Source organism: Malaclemys terrapin, chromosome 2 (genome assembly GCF_027887155.1).
Source record: "Malaclemys terrapin pileata isolate rMalTer1 chromosome 2, rMalTer1.hap1, whole genome shotgun sequence".
In the NCBI taxonomy this organism is placed as follows: Eukaryota; Metazoa; Chordata; order Testudines; family Emydidae; genus Malaclemys; species Malaclemys terrapin.
In genome coordinates, this window is record NC_071506.1 from 195,280,545 (window position 1) to 195,286,544 (window position 6,000).

A 6,000-nucleotide genomic window follows, 5' to 3' on the forward strand; every position below is an offset into this window, starting at 1 on the left:
CACACACACACTCAGTAAGTTCTTTGTTTCAGAAACAAAAAAAGCAAAAATATCAAAATGTACATCAGCCAAGTTCTACTCAACAAAAACTAACCAATTATTTTGGAGATCTATTTAGCTGGGGCTAAAGACTATACCACCTTCTTCCTGGCACAGCAATTGACCAGCTGTAAGACCTTGGGCAAGTCACTTCACAACTCTGTCTCAGGTTTTCACCATCAGTAAAATAGGGATAATGATGCCTACATCCTTTGTCAAGTGCATTGAATTCTGACGGCTTTAAGTGCCAGGTAATTATTAATTATTATTATTAAGGGTCACGTACACTGACTGGTGTGCTGCAGTTTATATTCTACATCCTGTGAGTGAGAAAGCAACTAAGTGCTTAAACCTGCCCCACTTATGGTACTGTAGAGGGAAGGGAAGAGCAGTGAAGACAACACCCAAACACACATGGATTCAAAAAATAAACCCTTGACAGAATTAAAGATTCTTTAAAAAAAAAATGTTTCTAGCCATTACATCTGCAAATACATTGTTTCAATTATGAACCATTACTGTGCTCTCTGACAAATGCTTTAGGAAGATTTGAGGTCAGGGCCTTAAGTAGCAAGTCAGTGTTCAGTTTCTGACTACAGTTGAATAACTGTATAACACTGTGCCAGTCACTTTGAGCACAATGTTTGTAAGTGTGCGCTTCAGTTTTGGGGTATCCAATTTGAGAATTCGAATAGGCACAAGTTTGGTCAACTAGGCACCTGATAGTTGAGCAACCTTTACTGTTCACATCTCTGCAATTCCATAAGTAGAATAGGGATCACATTAGCGAAAAGACTGACTTCTGCACTTTTGTTTCACTGGTGTGGGGATTTGAAATTGCTCCCCAAGTGAAAATGTACAACAAATATTTTAGAAAATTACAATGTACAATACAAATCAAAATTTACAAACCATGTTTAAAATTTGGAAATATGAAGGGCACATGGCCCAAACTACCAGCCACCAGTTACCTACAACCCCTTTTGTAAAGCATTTCAGAGCTTCATGTATTTCACTCTCATGTGGTGTTTTTACAATCTCTTATTAGTATCCATTCCCACAATGTGGGGAAGAAGATGGGCAATCCAAACTAAAAGCAGTGGTGCTGAGCAGTGCCACCCTCTCCCCCTGATTCTGGGTCAACCCTTTACATTTCTTGGCCCTTCATGCCCAGAAGTGAGGCTAGAACCAAGTTATTGCTAGGCATCCCTGCTTCCAGCCTGAGGATTAAGGAAGCAGAGAAATGCCCCCCCAGATTTCCCTGCTCCATACCCAGGATGATTGGGGGTGGGGGTGGGGAGGGAAGGGGACAATGTGCCATCACAAGGCTTCCACAATGCCTGGCCAGAATACAGGTGGGGTGTGGGGAGGAGGGAGATGAGACATGAAATGTTGCTGTGCTTCCCCACCCAGGGGTTGGGAGGGAGCATACATGTAAGAATGGCAGTTGCTACACCTGTTCTATAGGTGTAACCAGATCTCAGAGCTGCCTTTCATCTACAGGCCAATGGGAGTGCCAAAACCGTGCCCTCTGAAGCACTGTGGTCAGTACAGGGCAGACTCCTGTTATTCCCCTCACATTCCACAGCACAAGCTGCTAGTGTACAGCTGCCTCCCAACCCAGTGGGCTAGAAAGCAAATCAGCCTCCTCTGACATCTCCTGGCTCTAAATAGGATCAAATCAAATTAAAAAAAAAAAAGTTAAAAAGCTCTGAATTCTACCAAGCTCATTACATGGGAAAAGGAGACTTCTGATCCAGACAGGTAGTAAGTTGTGCCTTTCGGTTTGTGCAACTGATACATGGGTGTACACAGCTACCACCACACATCACCTCTCAAGTGGTGTTTCTCCTACATGGAATGGGAAACAGCAGGGACACAAACATTCAAAAAGTGAGATGGGGCCCAGATACGGTAAATAAGGGCAGTGAAGGAATTTGGCTGTCAACTGGACAGGAGGATTGTTCTGAGTGGGAAGGAGGAAACTGCGTGTTTTGTGTGTGAGCACATGTGGCTCATCATTTAGACTGTAAACTCCTCCAGGTTCGGACTATTCTGTTTTCACAATGCCTAGCACAATAGGATCGCACAGCATCTAGTGCTGGCCAGGTTAGCAACAGGATACTGGAGTAGATGGAGCAGGGGTTTGGTAAGGCTCATGTTCCCTTGCTCTAACCACTATTTAGTAATAATGATGGTGTTCTTATAGGAAAAGGCTAGTACCCTGAAGTATCACTATGGTGAACAGTAGTGTTTGGATCACTACTCTAGAATACTGCAGAAGTGCTCTCCCTCCCCTCATGATAGGCCAGATTAGGCGAATTGCACTACAGTCATTCCCCTTTTATACGTTTGTGCCACCAAATATTTTCAAGAGACATCCATTGTCCAGACTGGTAACTGAATTTACCAGCTGAGTAATGTGTAACATTGTCACATCTGGAAGAAGCTTAGTTTTACGCTTTCCAAAGTAAGAGGTACGAGGCAACAGAAATAGTTTGAGGCAGCTCTCATTCGTGTCTGTAATCCTGATCATCCAAAGACTTGCTTCAGGGTTGTATTATGCTGGCTAGTAATGGCCAGCAGATAGCAGGTTGCTTGCTGCAGAAACCCTCCTGTGAACAATTTCAGGCTGCCACAGCTGTTCAGTAACTATGAAAATAAGTCCCTATGCTTTTACTGCAGCCACTATTTTGAAATGATGCACTATGCCACAAAGCTCTTGTGAATTATCCATACTGCCAAAGAAACAGAGGAGAGCAACAGCAGACACCAAAGAGGAAAGAAATAATTTAAGGCAGTATTTTGAAGGGCCTACTGGGTTGTCCTCCCATTCTGGTGCACTTTTGGGGGGTGAGGGGAGGTATCAAGGGGGCATAAAACTGGGGGGGGGGGGAGAATCATGTCCCGAGATTCTCTTGCCAAAAAGTAGAAGACTTACTTGAACACTCAATATTTACAATGTGCAACTGAAGGGAACAGAGGTTATGGCATTTAGTTACACACTAAAGCATTTAAAATTATTTAGACAAACTGGGATAAGGGTGCTTTTAAGACAAATACATTAATCTGAGACTATACTGAGGAAGTTGCTGCCACACCTATATGGTCATAGCTTAAATCAATGACAGCACTTCACCATATCAGAGAAGCAATGTGGTCCAGCGGATAGGGTACAGGACTGGATTCTATTCCCAATTTGACACTGACTTGCTTTAACCTTGGGCAAATAATCTCTGCCTCAGTTTTCCCATTTGTAAAGCCAGGGATACCCATCCACCTTTCAAAGCACTTTGAAACAAGTACTATATTGTTACAATATTACAACCAGATTTAATCTTTAAATACCAGGGCTTAAATCAATGGTTTAATTTTGGGTTCAGTTCACAGCAAGCCATTTAAAAGGCAATTCAATTCTCCAGGTAACTAAAGCAACAATTTACAACTTGCTTCATACAATAGTTTCCAGTCACTTCAAATATTTTGTAGCAGACTTTAGCCAGCCAAGGTTTCTTTCTTCTGAAATTACTTCTGTGAACTTTTCAGGGGTGGAACACTTGAAAGAATTTATCCTCCTTTCCCCCCATTCCCCAAGCTTACGTGTAGCTGACTAGACACGTTCTGTGGTGGAAACAAAGTGACAGAACATTTTCCAGCGTGTTTGGACACAGTTTGAAGAATCCCTTCAGTCTGCTTACTCATGAACAGGCTGTTGCATCCTTAAACCTCTTCCTCCTCTCCCCCCTTCCTCAGGTATTCTAAAATTACATGTTATAGAACAAAAATGGCCCAAATCAAAACCACTTAATCACCCTCATCCCTCTGAATTTTGGGTGTTTGAATAAAAGTGGAACCTGGATCCAAATCAGCCTTGTGTTTTAATGGTTTAAAAAAAAAAAAGGAACTCAGGTGGTTTTGAAAAACTACACACCAGCAGTTTAATTCTTATTATATCACCTTGCACTGATAAGCGCTGTTCATTCTGAACTATAGGCCTACCTTTGAAAGGTGATCCTTTTTACATCCATAAATAGTAGCTTCTATGTTATGCTGGCAAACAGCAGCATACAAATACTAGCAAAAGACACAGCTACTAAAATGGCAACTAGGTTCACACTGAAAAAATCAAGTCAGATCCTAAATAAATACTGCTTTGGATGGGAGTAGTATCCCATCAGTACATTGGGGAACTGTGGGAGAGAAGGGTGTAAGAAATTTTTGATCAAGGACACTGTGGCAAATACATGCACTTACAAAAAGTGACATTGGATCTTGTGTTCCCAGAGCCGACTGAACCAGTTAGTTATTAATGGCCATACAAGAGACCCGCATACAAGATGCGCAGTGCCTACAAAGGATGAAAGGCTGAGTGCATTCTGTCATGGTCTGGAACTGATGGCTTCCATCCAAGTGTTTCTGACTTGAAGTGTAGAATACAAACCTGTAAAATCCAGATTTTGTACATTTAATTCAAATAACCCTATTAAGTTAGAGGGAAAACACTTAATACATCATGGTGCCTCATAACGTAGTTGCCTTGTCAGAATGAGAGGCAGGAGTGCTATTCACAACTCTGCAATTGGCTTACTGAACCAGCTACATAGCCTCTGTTTCCCAATCTGAAAAGCAACAGAGTACTTACCTGCCTCTATAAAACAGACCCACACATGGCCAAATCTAAACACACACTATGTATTAAATACCTTGACAAAGAAATAACTTAGAAATATTTGAATGCAGTGACTTCCTAGAAGCAGTACTTAGAGCTGGCCAGACTCAATTCCATATCATGACAACTTTCAAGGTTTCTAAAGTTTTCTGTTCTGCATTAGAACAAGAACAAACCCCTTTCAAGCATTTCCACAAAACGAAATGGTCTCAAGATGGCCAGGTTTTCAGTTCTCTCTAAGTGAGATTCCACCCTGGACCTCAAACCTTCAACAAAAACAGGTATGTTGCTGTGAAACATTTAGACTTTCATTAAACAGCATTTACACACACGCACACACACACACACACACACACACACACACACCCCCACCCACTAACTGGAAGTGCTCACCAGCCCTAGTACTTACAATTGAGAAAATTTCAGAGGCCAAAGATTAGCTTGTCCTCAAGGTTAGCCACTGTGGTTCCTCTTTGTTCAGCATGAGCCAAAAATGTAGGCCTCCCATAAAAATGCTTGAGTAGGAAGGTTAGTTTTGAAAACTTCAGGAAGTCGCTTCATGAGTCAATTCTGGAAAAAGCTGTAGCTAACCTATTGCAGGAACAGCAAAACTTAATCAGTTCAGTGCTGTGTTAACGGTCTGAATACAAGTGCATGATTTTTGCACATGGCTATCTGGTTTGGCTATAAGCAAAAAAGCCCCAAACCTATGTTTAGTTTGATACTGTAGAGTTCTGACTAGATTGTTAAATGAATTCTGTTGGGGGGAGGGAAGGGAGGAAAAGGGAGAAATTGTAGGGGTGCCAAGGCACCCAAATTGATGATTGGAACCTGACAAGATCTGTGTCAGTCTAAACCTGATTGCTATTATCCTCTAGCACTCCAGCTTAGTGTATTCCAGAAGTTTGTTTGCAGGGGGCATCAAACCTCCAGAGGGAACTGAAAACTACAAATAAAGTGTATTTCACAAGATAATTTCCCTGTTGTGACTTTCCCTCTGCTCCCACAACTGGGTTCAGGAATTTACTTTCTGAATTTTAAGTGGTGGTCACTAAAATCTGATTTCTTGCCTCAGTTTTGGTAGCTGCCCAGAGACTCCAGGGGCTGTGGACAAAGTAAAACTTTTTTTAAAAGCGTATTGTATCAGGTGACAATGCTGCAGCTCATATTTTGTATGGAGAAAAAGTGATTTAAAGACAGGGTGAATCTTATGGAGGAGAGAGTTCAAGCTATAAGTAGCTACCTCACTGGTGCTCCTGATGTAACACTTCAGTCTTTCCAAGAAGTTTGAG